At 42.5% G+C, this 18,650-nt stretch overlaps 1 protein-coding gene across 1 annotated transcript in view; it reads right to left on the bottom strand.

Moving 5' to 3' along the window:
- The window catches only part of TRERF1 (transcriptional regulating factor 1), a 635,163-nt gene that overhangs the window by 576,011 nt on the left and 40,502 nt on the right, over window positions 1-18,650 (bottom strand). Inside the window, exon 2 of the mRNA XM_086927823.1 lies at window positions 1,959-2,132. The gene's annotated coding sequence lies outside the window, so the exon portion shown is untranslated. The remainder of the gene's footprint in view (window positions 1-1,958; window positions 2,133-18,650) is intronic.

Genomic DNA, 18,650 nt, shown 5'->3' with positions numbered 1-18,650 from the left:
CAATCCTGACAAAGTGACAATAAAACCCACGCCTTCTCAAACCTTATGCGACTCTCTGAACATCTTTTTCATTGACAAAATCACGAAAATTAAGGCTAGCATCCCTACAGGCATAAACCTCAAGGCATGCTCGACTATGCTAATAAACCAATTGCAGCTAAAGTGTTGTCAACCTAGCCATCCGACATAGATGGGAGATTGTGCTGGCTTTAGCTGTGATGAGGTTGCTAAGGACCAATGCCAGTCAGTGACCGAACTGTTCAAACAAGATTGTTGGGTTGTTGGGCAACACAGTAACAAGAGCTTAGACGGTGGCACAGTCCAGTCATTACCATGATCTACGGTTTACTAGATGTAGATTTGGCTGGTGGAGAGTGTTGGTTGAATTAAATTGTAGTATGATTATTGCAGGTCCCATAATATTTGTCAGTAACTATGATGTATAGGACCAGAGACCATTTGAACCGGGTTCAGTAATTCTATTTTGGATAGTAGGCATTTGCCTATGGGCAACTCAGGTATGCCAAATCAGGTTTTAAAGTAATCCAGTATGGAGAGGTTGAGCTGTTTTGGTGGGGTCTTGAATACAAAGCTGATGAAGATATTAGGAAATGTGAAACCGTCCATAAGAGAAAATGAGGGCAGAAAGGAGGAGGTAGAAAGAGAACGTTGGACATACAATGATTTGCATTCTAGACCAGTACTGTTTACAATGTACTTTATAGGTATTGCACTATGTTGGAAACCTGCTACTTTTTCTCTAGTTTTCTTCATGGTTTGATTTCTCATGAAAAATTTCTATCCTGCAGGTATGGCTTCATGTAGGATTGGTCAGCCTACACTACTTAGTAAACTTTCAGCGATGAAAATCAGGTCAATATGCAAGTCAGAATGAAGTATCTTGAGGTTATTGTGGATATTGCATTAAAGTGCAGAGAGAAGAGCTGGTGATTCATCTTCAGGGGTGTAAGAGCACCTACTAGTCAACTGGTAGTGGAGACTCAAGAGGAGAGGCAATGGAGGCATTCTCTAAGAGAAAAATGCTGAGGAGTGACATAAGAGGATTCGGAGGAAGGTGAAGGTGTAGAGGGTGACAAGGGGAAGGATGACTTAGAAGGGTGGGGGCTTGAGGGAGTAAGACTATCAGGCTACCAGCTTCAGATTCACCATCACATGTGTGTGACTAGGTTGAACCTGGCATCAAGAGATTGCCCCCCCCTCCTCATGAATATCCTAAAGCTGTATCCTGGAGATTTCTAGTGCTTCATTTATTACTCAGTCCACTTCGACAATTGTAATCCTTTTCTAAGCGACAGTTAAAAATGCCATATGAGCGTATGTAGTCAGATTTGGATGGATGTCACCAACTTGGAGCCCTACTGAATAGTCTAACTTGATCATGCTAGCTGGAATGCAGATTGATCTAATCTTTCATTATGCCAAACCTAGGCGAGGCTAAAAAACAATCTGGACTATTCAAAAGCACTAGGGTTAAAGAAATACTCTCCAGGGGATCAATGGACAATACTGTGATATCAACATTTACAACACGTTTATATTTAATGATAATTACAGTTCATGTGCAGTCCATACATTCTATTTGACTAACCATCCCTACAGCAGAATCCTACAATGATTTGTATTAATGATAAAGGCTAATGAAGGGCAACTAACAATATCTGACTGTCCTGAGTCTTTTCTTTCCAATGTACTTGTTTCACCTTACCTCACACTTTGTATAAACACCATTGTACTAGAGAATTGCCTTCTTTTCTGTGTATTTTACAAAACCGCTATAAACTGAAATGGAGACTTATTGTAGATTAAGGATTTTTTTTATTTCAGTAAACATAATTTTACTTCATCACTTTATAATAATCAATGACCTTTGAAGAAAATCAATCACAAAACATACCCACATCTCCATTACACCACAACAAAAGCAATAAGGTTCTCACCGACTCTGCAGCAGCCATTAAACGTAGACTTATTTCTTGCTCAGTCAGGAATCTTTCTCCGCTGTCTTGAGGGCATTATGTTTTTCTACCTCCGGACACCGATTCCTTCAAGCAAGCAGGTATTCAGGTCCTGTGCAATGCAACCACAAATCTCAAACCTGGACCGAAAGCTTGCTGCAGAGATACAAGATGGTTATCTCACTTAATGAGTGTCAGTGGTGGGGATAATAATACCTACAAGAAATATTTGCAAGAAAATGAGTGGACGCAAACTTAAAGCAAATCTTATAATATGTAAGCAATAATGTCACTTTTAACTAATTAATAATAATACATGAAATTATCACATTTATTCTACTAGAAGCACTCAAAAAATAAATCTTCACAACAATCTGCTAAACCATCTGTGTAGATCACTATGAAAATTGGCCAGCTGTCTGTATTATATGAATATAGTAAATTTTTAGGTCTTGCCTAGCCCATTCCGCAAGGAATGGATAAGGGAGAATTATAGGGTTGGATCAGGAAAGCTAAACCAGGCAGCGGATTTCGACGAGTACATATGTCCGTGCAAGCGCATCCATCCGCCTGCCTCTCTCTCAGTGCCTCACACACTTCAAAGGCTCCGCTCCCCACCCCCCCGCCTGCACATCACACTCACTTTCACGGCCGCCAGGCCGTGTCTCGCATTTCTCCTCCCCCTTAATTATTCACGGCCGCCAGGCCGTGTCTCGCATTTCTCCTCGATACCGTTATTACAGAACATATGTTGTCACATGATCCATTAAGTACTTGGAATGTGTTATACAAACGTGAGAGGTTTTACATGTATACTGTGCGCCATCAGTTTCGACAGCAACCTATGCTATTAACAACTAGACCCTTCATTGATTATAAATCAAATGTTGCAATATGATTCATAATGCACCTGAGATGTTGTCCGCCAACATACAGTGTTTACGTATATACTGTGTGCATTTTGATTGGACAGTCACTCCTGTAATCACACATGCTCTTTAGTATATCAACGCCGCTATTGTATATACTTCTTACCAAACTTACATGCTCATCAACATTTTTTTTTTAAATTTACAATTTTTCTTTTAGTAACTATTTTTGAATATATCTGTTCATTCCATACAGTCCGTCTTTCTACTATGCCTTTTTAGCTTTTCACAGTCATGTGATGCTATAGTTAGCATCCATCGTCTGTAGAGCTGTGCATCCGAAGTGCACCCGTCTCTCCTCACATGAAATAGACACCACCACTGGGGCCGCTTGGCATTCTGATTTAGACCGTAGCTACCGGCGGGGAGTAATCCTCTGTGCCCTATGATCCCTTAAGCGTACCGGGAGTTTATTTGGCAAGTAAGATAGTGCGCTTGGTTTCGTTTCGTTTCACTGGCACAGGACTTTGTGTAATTAGCAACTACGTGACAGTTTATTTAAATTAGTCTTTGTGACCCATCCGTGGTTTCATTCTCAATTCACTTTTCGAAATTTTGGCTTACTTCACTGTACAGGACCTTAGTTGACCAGATGTTTTTAGACATTACTGCAATCTTATCACATAGTTGTTGACCCAAGTTGTTCAGTCTTATAATCAGCTTTTTAAATGCTGGTTAACTAAGGTAATTTGTACTACGGGCATCATAGCGCTAGCTTTTGCGCTTAGGCCCCGGTTTTTCAGACTACAGGGCATGAGGCCCTCTGCTTCTTCCCTTTCCACAAATGCCATCCGTGTAGCTTCTGGTCAACCCGTGTTGCTGCTTCAACCCTTCATGTTGTGTCCCCACACACACACTCCTCATATCCCCAATAATGTGTTGCTGGCTGTCATCCATCCACGTGGTTTAAAAATTGGAAACGTTTGTGTTTGAACTAGTAATGAGACGGATGTACATAGAAAGCGTCCAGGCACCTATCTTTTCACTACAGCACTCGATGGTTCTCTCTCTCTCTCTCTCTCTCTCTCTCTCTCTCTCTCTCTCTCTCTCTCTCACATACACACACGTTCACTTTCTATCGCACCCTCCACCTGTGCTGTCGCTCTCACCCGGTCTCCTTATCCTGTGTCTATTTCTATCTGCCTGTCACCCCTCTCACAGTCACACCATCTCACTGTCTCTAGCCCCTGATATCTTTAAATGTATAGGCATTTATATAGCACACTACTTACCCGTAGGGTCCCAAGGCGCTTCGACCGCTGCGAAACCCTTCCTGGCTTCCCTGAGAGATGGTCCCTTAATGGGTATCTCCAGGGTGAGACCAGGCATCCCCGGCGGTCTGGTGGGGCCGTTAGTGAAGATGAGGCAAGCTAATGCCCAGAGTTGCCGAGTGTGATCGCTGATCAGAGTGGGCACCGAGGCGAGAGAATTATCGAGTCCGTTGACCCTGGTCCAGAAACCTGCCGAGCCGGGAATCGAACCCTGGTCCCGGGCCGTCCTCTGCTCTCGGGTCTGCCGCCTCTAACCAGTGAGCCACACTACTTCACTCTACCCCTTGCACTTTCACTTTCCCTTTCTTTTTCTCTGTCCCCTCCATTCTCTCTCTACACCGCTGTACTGTCCCCTCTTTTTCCCTCCCCCTCGCACTCTTTCCGATCACACTCCTTCTTTTCCTCTTTCTTGTAGCTGTAGCCGCTTCTCTATTTTAGTTATTGTCTCTCTCCTTCTCCTCTTCATCGCGTGTCTCCCTCGGCCTTTCTCCCCCCTCTCCATCTGTTCATCTGCCTTGTCTTGTACTCATTCTTGCCATCTCTTTCTCCTATATGCCATCTATTTGCGTACTGCTGTCCCACCCCCTCTCTCCCATCCCCACACTCCATCCATCCATCCATCCATCCCAGCACTCCATCCGTCCATCCAACCATTCCCCCGACTCCATCCATCCCTCCCTGCCCCACACTCCATCCCTCCCCCGCCCCACACACCATCCCTCCCCCGCCCCACACTCCATCTCCCTCCCACACTCCATCCCTCGCCCACACTCCATCCCTCGCCCACACTCCATCCCTCGCCCACACTCCATCCCTCGCCCACACTCCATCCCTCGCCCTCTTGCCCTGCCTCTATCTCTCACCCTGCCTCTATCTCTCGCCCTCCCTCTATCTATCTTTCGCCCTCCCTCTATCTATCTATCGCCCTCACTATCCATTGCATAACCACAGCATCACTCAGGGGCACCACAACATCACTATGCGCTACCACAGCATCACTGAACGCCACAGCATCACTCGTCGCCGCCACAGCATCATTCAGAGCCACCACAGCATCAATCTGTGCAACCATTCAACAACAACTGATTCAAATATATTCTCTCAATGTTTCAAAGCTTATTACAAATGTCACAAAAAAATGTTAATATTTCACTTCGGTTCTTGTATTTTCATCACAATAAAATACACTAAACAATCTTCCAAAAAGTTATTTGCAAAAGTTTAAGCTATTGCCATTATAAATTACAATAACTTTTATTTAAGTATTAATTATTGAAAAAAATACAACCCATTGTTATTTTTAATATTAATACATCTAAATCATGTAAATACAACACATATTGCATTACAAATGCTATAGGTGTCACGTTTGCAAAAGTTAACACTATTGGCATTGTAAATGACAAAGTTATTAATTTCGCTATTTCCAAAACAAAAACATAAAGAAAAAATGTGTCATTTACAATACTAATACCTATAACTTTACTAATGCGTGGCCTATTGCATTGCAAATGCTTGTTTCTGATGGCGTGAAAATAAATTACAAGTTCTACAAAATGACACTTCTTCAAACATATGGACCACCTGATATGAAACAGGTTATTTCAAAAACTGAATTCCATACTGGCCAGCATGCACATAGATTGGTGATACACTCTGGAAAATGCTCTACACATCACATCAATACAGTTTAACTCCTGACATATTGATCTGGCTTCAAATGATTCATTTTAAATTGTGTGTCTTCTTTAATCAACCCATGCTGAAGAAGGGATATCTAAGACCTTTTTTTAAATGTCATTTATTTATTAATTTTCACCCTCATGACTATACATAACATTAGTAGGCAAGACACACTGAGACATACAAGAAAATACATATCCAAATAGTCAAAACAGAAAAAAAAGATGACTATAAAGCATACCTACCAAATAGAAGTCATCATAGTACATTCTACACGTACTTAACATATTAATTCATATCCCTGAGCCCTAATTGATATTAGAACAAGCAACCAGCTAATCCTGAAGCATGAACAGAAATATCTCCATACATTGGATAAAGTGCTAAGTGCTAATACATATACATAATATCAAAGGCTCACATCATAGAAGATCAGAAGTATAGGTTCATACCAAAATAACAGTTTCCTTGCGTTTGTTAAAGTGCCACATGAAAGTGCAAGTGAAAAAAGGGGGATCAATTAATAAGTAATCATGTGTATAGCCTTGGCCATAACCTAAGATATCTAATTATAATAAATAAAAAGGCTGTCTCAAAAGTTCAAATGCCCAGGATAGAGAAGATAAAACATATACCTATTTAAACAATTCATGCATTTAAAATACAATGCCAATATCCAATATCCCTTGCAGCTCAATATAGACGAACCAGCATCCCACTTGCATTTCTACCTCTTAATGAACCCTCAAATCCTCCATTCATTTAGTAACTGAGGACCAGATCCTATCCCCCCACTGTCTCTTCTTGCTTCCCTTAAACCTATATAAACAAATTTTCATATTATATACGGCCATAAATGAGGATCTCCACATTGCAAATGTTGGAGGCTCGGGTTTCAACCAGTCTGACGCAATGCATAGCTGTGCTACAGTCATGGCTATAAATAACAAATAAGATTCTTTCTTTAATATCACATGGTCCTCTGTATCATCTCCAAACCCTAATAACATCATTGGAGGAGTGGCACAGATCTGCCCTTTGTTGACATGACTTAGGATTCCCCTATCCTTGTAGCAGATATTCTAATTCAGGGCATGAAATAAACATGTTTATAATTTCTGCGAGGTCTGAGCCACACTGTTTACACTTGCCATCAAAGCCACTTCCCCATTTAGAAATTTTGGCCAGAGTATATTATCATTTAAAAGCTGTCTGAAAATACTGGCTCCTCAGGCTCGCAGTTAATAGGACCTTGTCACAAAGTTCCAGTGACTCCTGGAGGCACACCCCTTCTATTTCTAACCTAAGATCTCACTTAGAAATCTGGATCTCTAAATCATCTTTTTTGAGTTTGCATCCATAGTTCATATATATAGAGCCTATTTTATACCTTTGTCCAAATGCCTTGACTAAAGGGATTTTTGTCATTGATTCTAAGTCCTTTTAAAAAAAAAAAGAAAGTCAAGAGTCTGTAAGAATGTAAACAATTCCCCTCTCGCTACACCGAAATAATCCTGTAACTCCATATAGGAAAAGAGCTGAGCATCAATATAAAAATCACCTATCATAATACCTTTCTGCCTCCGTCTTTCCATCACTGCTCCTTGGAAGATAGAAGGTTGCAGCAGCAAAGCAGAGGTAGGTATATAAAAATTAATCTTAGAAATCTCCAAACACTGTTTAATCTGTATCCAAACCTTATATGCCGCTTTTACAACCTTAAATCTAGTTTTCTTGTAATAACTCAGTTCTAATTTTCTCATTAGGTAACCTTTTGCTTCAACTCCCAGCTCCATTTCATTTATTGTCGGAGATTCTGCAACAACTACTCCACCTGCCTCCCCTGTTATTAATATTCCCATGTGTCGTATAATATACGACCAATAATACAGGGTAAAATTTGGGACCGACCAGCCACCTCGAAGTCTTAGCAGAGTCATATATTTCAATGTTCTTCTTGGCTTTTGGTATCCCCAGAAGAAGCTGACACAAAGCAACTCTAGCTTCAACAGTCAGCATTTACTAATCTCCACCGGAATAGTCCGGAAAAGGAATAGCACTTTTGGTTAAACATTAATTTATAGTACATTACACCTCCAAACTAGTGAGAGGTGTTAGTGATCAATTCTATCCAGATCACGTTTAACCTTATCTAACATTGGGGCCATTTGTATCTCCACCAACTGATCTAATGTAACTGTGATTCTAATTCACAGATAGACTACATCAGAATTCGCCTCATTCAGCTTATACCCTGAATATGCCCCAAATTGTTGTGCCAGCCTCTCAATTACAAACAGAGCAGTAGCAGGATCTATGGTAACCTGCCACATCGTCTGCATATTCAAACACTTTGTATTCTACTTGATCATTGATAGAAGATTTAATACATGGGCTCCCCTCCAGTTTCGCTAAAAAAAGGATCAATATAAGTGCAAATAATAGAGGGGAGCCGGGACAGCCCCGCCTTGTGCCTCTTGAAATACATATAATCTCAGATTCCAAACCTATTGCTTATAATCTGGAGGTCAGGGTTTTATATAAAGACTTAATGGCCCTTCTAAATCCTCCCCTAAACCTTTTCCACTCCAAAACAGACCATAAAAATCCACAGGAGACATGGTCAAATGGCTTCTCAGCATCTAATAAAATCAGTCCTAAAGGGGTCTTTTGAGCTTCGTTTAGGTCGTATAACATAATCACTCGTCTAATATATTAGACGAGAGATTATGTTATATGACTGTATATCTACCAGGAATAAACCAATGTTGCCTATGTGAAACGAAGGACGAGATACCTCTGCCCAGTGTGTCTGCCAACACCGTGGCATGATTTTTCCATTACAATTTAGCAGAGAAATTGGTCTAAATGACACGGCAAGTAGGGATGGCTTATTTTTCTTCTTAAAAATCACTATGTTCGCTGCTTCCCATGAGAAAGAAATCTGCCCTTGTTGTGCATCTCGGAATGTTAATAACATGTCCTGTTGTCGTTCTTGGTAAAATGTCTTAAAATTCCAATGGAAGGGTATCTGGGCCAGCAACCTTTCCTATATTCAAAGAAGTTACAGCTTCTGAAATCTCCACTGATATCGTAGTCTCAAAGGCTGCTTGTTCCTCTTTATTTAACCTAGATCTTTCTAAGCCCTGAAAAAGGTCACCATACCTCTCGACCGGAGGTTCTACATCCTCCAGGTATAAAGCTTCATAAAACTCTTTAAATACCTTGATAATTTCTGATGGGACGTTAACAGTTCTTCCCCAAGATCGTTTATAGCCATTATTCACCTTCTCATCTCCTTCTGCCTGATCCTCTTGGCTAGCAATCTATGTGTAGCTTCTCCGTATTCGTAACACTCATGTAAGTGCAATATTTCGCCACCACCTCGTTCATAGAATGCTGAATAATTTTAGCCTTCCGTATGGCTATTTCCTGTTGTACTCCTTGTAAACCATGCCTCGCTTAATACCAGAGTCAGTTCCCTTTCTACTTCAGACAGCTCCTTGTACAAACCCTGAATCTCCATCTGCTTCGATTTCTATAAATATAGACCAAAGCCAAGGGTCTCCCCTCTAACTCCTGCCTTTACGGCGTCCCAGACCACCCCAGTCTCATCAGTTCCCCTGTTGGTTTCCAAGAACTGTCCAACCCAGAGTTTCATATGATCTAAATATAATGGTTTCAATAGTTGTTTGCTATCAAATATAAAAGCCCCACCAGGTCTACAAGAACCAAATACAAGGATCTCGAGGATTAATGGACTGTGATCTGATGATATTCTAGAGAACTTCCTTATTTTAGTCTCATGGACCAAGGTCGAGAAGACAAAAAAAAGAATATAGTAGTACCAATTACTTATTTGGGGAAGATTAGTTTTGTTCTACACATATACAAGGCCATGGTCCGTCACTAAGCACTCAATCCCCTAAAAACCATTGGTTTTTTACCTACACAGTTCTGTTCCCAAATGTGTTTATTATTCCCCTCCAGATGGATATTTAAATACCTACAAAAAACTAAAAGGAAGAGGCCATGAGGCCAATTCCATATTTAGTAAATGAAAGATGTTCATTTCATCAATATTTGACCCATAAACTATACACAGTGTGAACCGGGCAGAGCCCTCGTTACATTCAATAATTATCCATTGACCCAATTTATCCACTAACCTACGACCGTAAGAACAAATAAAATGTTTTGACAAAACTGCAACCCCACGTGATGCTACACCCTGCTGTGTACAAGCTAACCAAGTCAAGCCTACATCTTTTAAAAGTTCTTTCTTGCCCAGGGAATATGAGTTTCCTGCATGCACACTACATCTGGTCACATCACTCTAAGCCTAGGGCAACTCTATTTCCTTTGTTTCTATCATTTAGTCCACAAATGTCAATCGGACAGATTTGTAGAATAATCCAAATTCTTTTGTTTTCTAAAGTATACATTTGGTCCTGACATCTTAGCATTTTTAATTACTGTCCTTGCTCATTCCCCACCTCAAATCATCTTCTAAGAGCTCTTGACACAGAATAACCCACTCAGATCTATTGCCATTGGAAAATACATTAAGGTTAATTTTTCAAACTGTTTTAGATTTAGATTTTTTATAAACATCTCTGCTGTCTTGCTTAGATCTTGCATTCTCTTGCCTTACCAATCCACCACCCAGCCCCCTCCTTCCGTGCTCGCCCACCCTCCAAAACCCGCGTCTCCCCTCTGCTCTGTATCTCCCCCTCTTACCCTTCCTCCCCTAGAGACAACAGGACCGGAGTAGGTCCATTCAGGATGGTATGCTCTCCCCCAACCCCAGGCCTCCTTAACTCTATATTACTTTTTTTTGTAAAAGAACCCGCCTCCATATTCCCTAACACTAAACCCACATCAATTGCCTACCAAAATGACTAGATAATCGTATCTCATACTTCATATGATGTTTTTACACAATTCATCCAACTTATCCAAGGCTCAAAATGTCCAGAAATTCCTTTGTCTTAACGTCGGACGTGAAAAAGTAAGACTTATCCTTTACAATCACTTTGAAATTAGCCGGATTCAATAAAAAAACCTGGGCCCCTTTGGATTGGAACAGTGATATCATTTGTCGAAGTTACCATCTCCTTTCCACAGTAAAGTTGTAATAATCAGGCCTGATGAAAAACTCATACCCCTTAGCAGACCGTTACTGATCCGGCCGAGCAAAATCATAAAGTGCCTGACACAACAAAAAAATTGCCCAGACAGTTGAGTATTGCCCTTGGTTTCAGAGCTCCTTGCCCACTTTGATAGTTTTGTGTAAATGAAAACCTATGAGCCCTATGCACTTCAGCATCCCAATTCCAATAGGAAAGTTCCAGAAAGGCTTCTTTGAAAAGTTCCACAATAGGTCTGCCGGTATCCCCCTCCCCCACCCCTTCGGGGATGCCCAGGACTGTTAAATTATTCTGCCGAAGTCTGCATTCAAAATTCTCTAGCTTCCATTGGGTGTCATTAATTTGAGTTTCCAGCATTCCAGTTACTCCCTTCTGAGCCGTTAAGTCACTTACCATTGTTTACATTCAATTATCTGCCTCTCCAATTCTCTCTCCAATTTCAGTACATGATTTTGCGACTCGCAGAATAGCACCCTGCATTTTTCGACAGGCTGACTGTGTTCTCCGACTCTGCTCTTGTCTCAACCAGGTGTGCATTGATACTTTGACAGATTGTTTCTAGCAAAATTATATCTGGGATTTCATGAGATCTCTCTTCCATCCAATGAAGTAGCCTCCAAGCTAGGAGTTCCAGAGTAACCTCAAAGCAGCTTCTTCGCCCCTGATGTGGCTTCATCCTGTTGCATTACCATCTTCTTCCTCTTTATAGTACCTGCAGTATCCAAGCCAGTTGAACCTATTTAAGGGGTTTGCTTCTCTTCCAAACTTCTCAAATCGCTCAATATGCTGCCCAGGAAGTTCTCTCTGGTGCGCTGATCTAATGAGTCTTCTTCAGCAAACAAACTCGAATGGTGGTCAGAGAGCGAGAAGAATTTATCTTCCGAGTCCACATCAGCTTGATAATTGATGCCTGATGTTGTCCCGCTCTCAATGTAGCTTGTTTCTCAGTCATGGTGATTTTGCCCATTACAATCTAGAGGGCACCTTTAGTTTCCAAAGTTCCCCCACGAGATCACCATTGCCATTCTCAATTACCTCCTCTCCCAACATAATCATCTAGGGGACATGCAGTGTCATGGGCAGCCTTACAGCGGCAGACATATTAGTCTCTTCCTCAACACCTCTCCTTGCTGCTCCCCCACCCATTAACTGTTTTCTTGTACTCACATCCTGTATATTTTCCATATTTCCAACTTGAAGCACAGAGGCTCCACTGCTCTTTAAAAACTTCACCATAGAGTTTACAGCTGCAGCCTTTTTCATGTCCCCTGTTGTCACAGGCGTCTGGAATGCAGTCGTCTTAACTTTTCTTCATTACGGTTTAACCTGATCGGGGACGACCTATATCCACTCTTGACACTGCCTGACAGCTGCAAGTCTTCGGGGCTCTCACAGTCTTGGAAACATCTTGTTGATTCCAAGCGTAGAGTGGCGTCCTGACTTGAAGGACGCCCAGTGAACTGCTCCGAGGATCAGCAGCCATGCAACGCGGTCCGAAGACATCAGTCCTTTCAATGCTCGCTGCCTTTCAGCCTGTGAGAAGCATAAAAAAAGCCTCCCAGCATCCTCCAGCATTGACGATGGGCAGGAAATGGGACAATCCAGTAAGAGCCCAGCCGGGAGGAGCACAGAACGTCCGTCGCCAAACAGCTGCCATCTTGCCTCTCTTGAGTTCCACCCTTTGCCAGGGATATCTAAGGTTGATGTGATATTTTCCTTTTTTTCAGTCTCGGGGAGTGAAATGTTAACCACATGTTTATCATACACCCATTACAACATTAGAGGCCCGATGTAGGTCACCAAATACCGGTCGGTAACGGCCGAATTCGGCCGTTACCGACCGGTATTTGGTGATTGAGATGTAGGGGCCATTATTTTACAGAATCGGTAAATTTACTGATTCCGTAAAATACCGAATCGGTAATTTTACCGATTCGGTAAATCCCAGATGTAGGTAGCACTGTTTACAGTGCTACAGGCCTTCAGAATTCGGTATTTTATCACCCAATACAATTGGGTGGTAAAATACCGAATTCAGGTGTACATGCACATCTGTGCATGTACACCTGTGCCATGTGACACACAGACATACCCTTAGGGCATGTCTGTGTGCCACATGGCACACAAAACTGGAATTGGGGTGATACAGGGTGTCAAAGTGACACCCTGTTCACCCTTGCAGGATTCGATATTTACCGATTCGGTAAATACCGAATCGGTATTTCCCATTGATTCATATGGGCTTCAAGGCCCATAGGAATCAATAGGAAATACCGATTCGGTATTTACTGAATCGGTAAATACCGAATCTTACAGATTCAGTAATTCTAAATTAAGAATTACCTACATCTGCCCCCTTCCTATTTACCTACTCCTAAATACCGAATCGGTATGATTCGGTATTTAAGAGTAGGTAAATAGGAATAACCTACATCGGACCCAAAGTGTTAAAAGTCACTAGCTTAAGGTCTAGCAAATCTTTAGTCAGCACAGCCTCTGTGCTAGTCACTTATATTGCTTCGTTATATATTTTGGGAGATACATTTTTCTTTGTGGGTATAATTCTATAAGGGGGAAGAAAGCTGTACTTCTAAGATACATGCCCACACTGGACAGTTTGAGAATTGTGATCAGAACTGGCCACCAGTACAGTCAAACCATGACTGTTCAGGAGGTGTGCAGCAGTCTTCTTCCCAATAGTTCGGTTCATCTCAATCTGGTTCCGTACTAATTGTATTTATATTTGCATTTGTATCCATTGAGCTTAGGATGCCCTACTAGTAGAAGTGCGGCACACAGCATCTAAACAAGGTGTCTCCAACCAGTTGATTGCAAGCTACCAGCAGCTCGCAAAAACCTCCAGAGTAGCTCCCAGCCTTGATTTCATTTTTTAACTAAGAACTGCAATAAATAAGTGTAGTATTTTCCTTTTAAAGCTAAAGAATGGGTATGTTTATTTTACATTATTATTATTATTATTATCAGGCTGTGGCTAGCCGAGCATGAAGATGAACAGTTCTCCACTAAGACTTATTACCCAGGTGGGTCGCAGAAGTTCAGAACTGAAGCACTGAGGTACTTAACTCTTAAATATAAGTTGTTCTCAACTCAATATTGGAACATGAGAACAAAATGATGCTTCTGAATGCTTTTAAATGAGAAAAAATGAAGAGTTAACTTAATTATTAGGATAACTCCTCATTTTAATTTTCTCCATTTTCAAAGCATATACAAGCAGCAGGCATCTTGCTCCCAGTGGCTGGTAGACACAGTGTCATATTTATAACTGAAAAATACAGTCATTATCTTTTGAAAGGGAGACATTTAGAGTGAAGCTATATGTGTTGATGAAACATATAGTTGTAATGTTTTTCTCTACTCTAATTTAGGCCAATGAAGTCCTAATGTTTTATGAAGCATGTTACTTCACTTTAAATTCCTCACATTAAAAAAAAAGACTATATTTTCCTGTTACAAATAAGTCACCATGTCTTCAGGCCACTGGGAATAAAATACCTGCTGTTTGTAAATTCACTATGACATGGGAGTGAATTAAAATGGTAAGTTTTATGTAATGCAAATAAACATAAAGTTAACTCTTCAGCTGAATTTTCTCCCATTTCAAAGTATTGTATTGACACACAGAAGACATCTTGCTCTCAGTAGCTGGTAGACAAGCTGCTCATATTTATAACTGAAAAATTGTTTGTTTGTTTTTAAAAAGGGAGAAATTTAAAGTGCAGAATAATGTTCAATCAAGTGCAGAAAAAAGTCCTTATTATGAAAAAAATTTCCATAACTTTTTCTATACTTTAATTTTTTCCCATTTAAAAAAAAATGGTTGAACGTTTGTGTTGTACATGTAACGGTGCCACATATGGCAAAAGGTATGTCCTGTGCCACACGTACATAAAACACAGGCTCTCAGTCACCCATACACATATATCGCATTCATTCACACACATGTTCGTACATCCCCCCCACAAACCATGCACTCACTGACGCACATGGCAGCCCTATCATAGTTCCTCTAGTCACAGTCAGTATTTTGTTCAAACCATAGTATTGGGCTCCATGGACATTAGGTTTAAAGTCAATGAAGCTGGGCGAGGGGGTGTCTGGTAACAATGTGAAAGTTACTTGGCCTTCAGGAGCTCACAACGATTTTCACTGATCAGAAGTAGCTGACATTACATAAACGGTCAGACACCCCTGATCTAAACAGTATCCGTCAAAAGTTCAGTGCCATCATTTCCTCATGATCAATTCCCTGACGGCAACTCATTGTAGGGACAACTGCCGCAGCAGACTGGGAATATCAGTGGGAGAAGAAGGGAGGTGGCTGTGGCCTTATTTAAAAGCAAGCATTGACAAAGCCTCTAGGTTTTGCCAGTAAATGAAAATGTAAGCCAGACCTATCATCCTTGGTAATGCTTGCTGTTATTGCACACACAGTCCATGAATTAACATTTTTGTACCTGCCAAAGGCATAACAATAAATAAACAGAAAACAAACACTAAAACTCTCACCCAATGTGGCCTTTGCATGCCCTCGGAGATTTAAAAGCTGAAACAACACTTTTTTGATGCAGGCTACAATACATTAGGCTGCTTTTAGAGTTCCCTCAATTTAAACGCGGCAGTAAACTGGACAATACCAAGTTATTGCAAGAGGTATCTGGAATCAAACACAAGTCTTTTCTGTAGCAAACAACAGAAGCAGTACCTTAGGAGTTTCCGTAAGTCAGACACAAGTCGGGTGGGGGTAAATAAAAACAGTTAGTTTGTTGGTTGTTATGTTGCTTTTTAACTGGAATTCAAAGGCACTATTGTATACGGGTGGGATGGACGCTCTGATTACCCATACAAATGTAGATGGCATTACTGTGCGGGCGGGTAAGCCACTGGATAACCTCATGCTGCAGAAAGATACTGAGCAAAACCAAAGGGGATGATGGACGGAGTGTTGAACTGGGGGTGAGTGCTTGTATTGTTCAACACTCCGTCCATCACCCTCTTTGGTTTTGCAGAAAGATACTGAGCACTACTTAAAAATGTATATTGCTAAAACCCCAATAAAAATATATTTTTCAAAAGTCAGACTCAAGTCCTTGCTGTAAACAGGCCACAGTTTTGAGCTCATACTGGAGGTCCCTCCGGAGTCCCCCACCGCCCCTACAATCCCAAAGGACCAGAGAATTATGAACATGGCAGATACCCTCAAATATCACCTTTTATTGAAAGAGTAAACAAGCAATGGCAGAAAACTCTGTTGAACTTTAGTTTTGAACAGCATTACAAATCATGGAAAAGACGTGGCTTCTACAACTGAATTTTCATATTCATTTTCGAAAGTCTAATGATTTTGTAATCAGGAGCGGCTCCTTCACAGGGGCGGAGGAGCGTCACCCCACTGCTTTCTCGCAGTGCGAGAAGCAGAAACATAATACGGTAAAACTACCATTTTATGTTTTTACTTCTCACACTGCGAGAAAGCAGAAGTGTTTGGTTGGGGACGGGCGGGTAGGAGGGTTGCTCTAGGGTAGGGGAGGAGTGGCTTGCCCACTGCTGAGTGCGCTGACAGTGTGATCGGCGCTCTGGGGCCAACCAAACCTGTCATGCGCACTCTGCACTTTCTCCATGTAGGCTTCATGCAGCCTACATGGAGAAAATGGCCTCCCCATAGGATCCTGGCTGGTCAGTGTTCCGACCAATCACAACGCTGCCATTGCGTTGTGATTGGCTTAGGGGAGGGGAGGGAGACTTCCTGCTATCTGCTTCCAGGAGAGAAACAAACACGACAAAGTACCGGGCTGGCCAAGGTAAGTTAACTTTTTTATTTTCATTTTAAATTAACCTCCCCGCACAACCCTGTCCCCGTACCACCCCGCACTCCCACACCTTCCCACCGGCGAGTCATGCCGGCCGCAACTGTTTGTAATGTATGTCCTAAATAAATATGCAATTGTTAGGCTATGATCATGATAGTCATTACCAAGACTGAGTGCAACTACTGTATGTTCTGGAAGAAATTCCCCAAACATTAATAGGTATTACCAGTCACTTCCACACAGATATTCCATGTATTCTACATCAAAATGAGCACCTAACCATTTTTAGGTCGAAGCCTGCGTTGCAGCGCAGCTGCTGCAGGCAAAGAGATATTGTGAGGAAGGGATTTCAGTACTGTGTGAAGCCACGCCCCTTTTTTCCATTGGCAGGACTCTCGAAACGGAGGCCTGCCATTGGAAAAAGCTCCTGTTTTGCAGGTTTGTCTGCTCTGTATCCCGCCTCTCGAGGACTCCATGACCTGCCTTACGGTAGCACGACAATATTTCTTGAAATATTGCCTTGGAAACCATGAGGCAGGTCAGGGAGTCCTGGAGGGGCGGGATTCAGTATCCTGTTTCCGCCCCGTTTTTTGTTTTTGTTTCGTTTGTGCCGTCATTCCTGTGCGTTCCTGGGTGGTGGAGGAGGTAGGGGAGAAGCGGTGCTGGTTTACAGTTATGAGCCGTCATGGCTCATTAAGTGCTTTCAAGTTTTTTATTAACTTGAGGCGTGTGCGCTTGTTTTCACCTGCGTCAAATCAGCAATCAAGGGGGCCTGATTCATTAGTGCGGGGGAGGGGGGACAGGGCAAGGAAGACACATGTGAGCAGGGAAGTGCTGTGTGCAGTTGAGCAGAGCGGAGCCCGGGACAGCCTGGAGCAGCAGCAGGCGCTTGAGACAGTGCAGAGACAACCCAGAGCCGGCTGGGGAGGGCACGTGTGAGCAGAGGAGCGCAGTGTGCGGCCAAGGAGGAGCTGGGACAGACACACAGGTCTGGAGATATTCATGAGTTAAGGAGTCCGTGCAGCAGCTGAGCGGTGATCAGACCTACTCTTGACTCTTCGCACTTCCATGGGCTCCCTCTTCAGGCCCTCCCTTCCCTCTTCATCCCCTGTCCCCCGGACACACCCGATCATCTGAGCCTCCTCCCTCCGCTCGGATTTACCCTCCGGACCTGTGGATGCCCCCATGAGAGACCCAGCCTTCTCAGGGACTGCCATTGCCTACCACCCGTTCCACGCGGCACCAAACACCTCCTCCACCCGGCCGACTTCACCATGTCCGCCTTCCTGGCGGCGGCGCAGCCTTCCTTCTTCACAGGGCTGGCCGTGCCGCCCTCGGTGCTGGAGAAAGCGGACGGCTGGCTGTTGGAGGCCACCTTGCATGCTGTGTCCTCGGCCCTGGGCCACCAGCAGCAGCAACAGGTGTACTACCACTTACAGCTCCTTACACTGCTCCGTGCCACCGATTCTTGCTGCTGCTCCTCGTCACTTAACATAGCTTCTTACACTGCTCATTACCGTTGCTTCTTAGTACAGCGCCTTACACTGCTCCGTTTCTTGTTGTTGCTGCTCACCGCCACTTTTTACCGCTTCTACTTGCCGTGCTCTTTAATGCCACTTCTGCCGCTGTTCCTTGTCATCGTTTTTTACTGGTTATGTGACACTGCACCTTACTAATTCATCCTATTAGTGCTCCTTTGAAACGGTCTTTACGGCCTGGTCTGATGCCGCTTATTACAACTAGTTTTTATTGTTGCTATTAAAGGCCGTGTGGAGAAGGCTATCTCCACCTACTCGTCTATAAGCTCAGC

This window comes from Lissotriton vulgaris, chromosome 6 (genome assembly GCF_964263255.1).
Source record: "Lissotriton vulgaris chromosome 6, aLisVul1.2, whole genome shotgun sequence".
In the NCBI taxonomy this organism is placed as follows: Eukaryota; Metazoa; Chordata; class Amphibia; order Caudata; family Salamandridae; genus Lissotriton; species Lissotriton vulgaris.
This window is presented reverse-complemented; position numbering and strand designations above follow the sequence as displayed.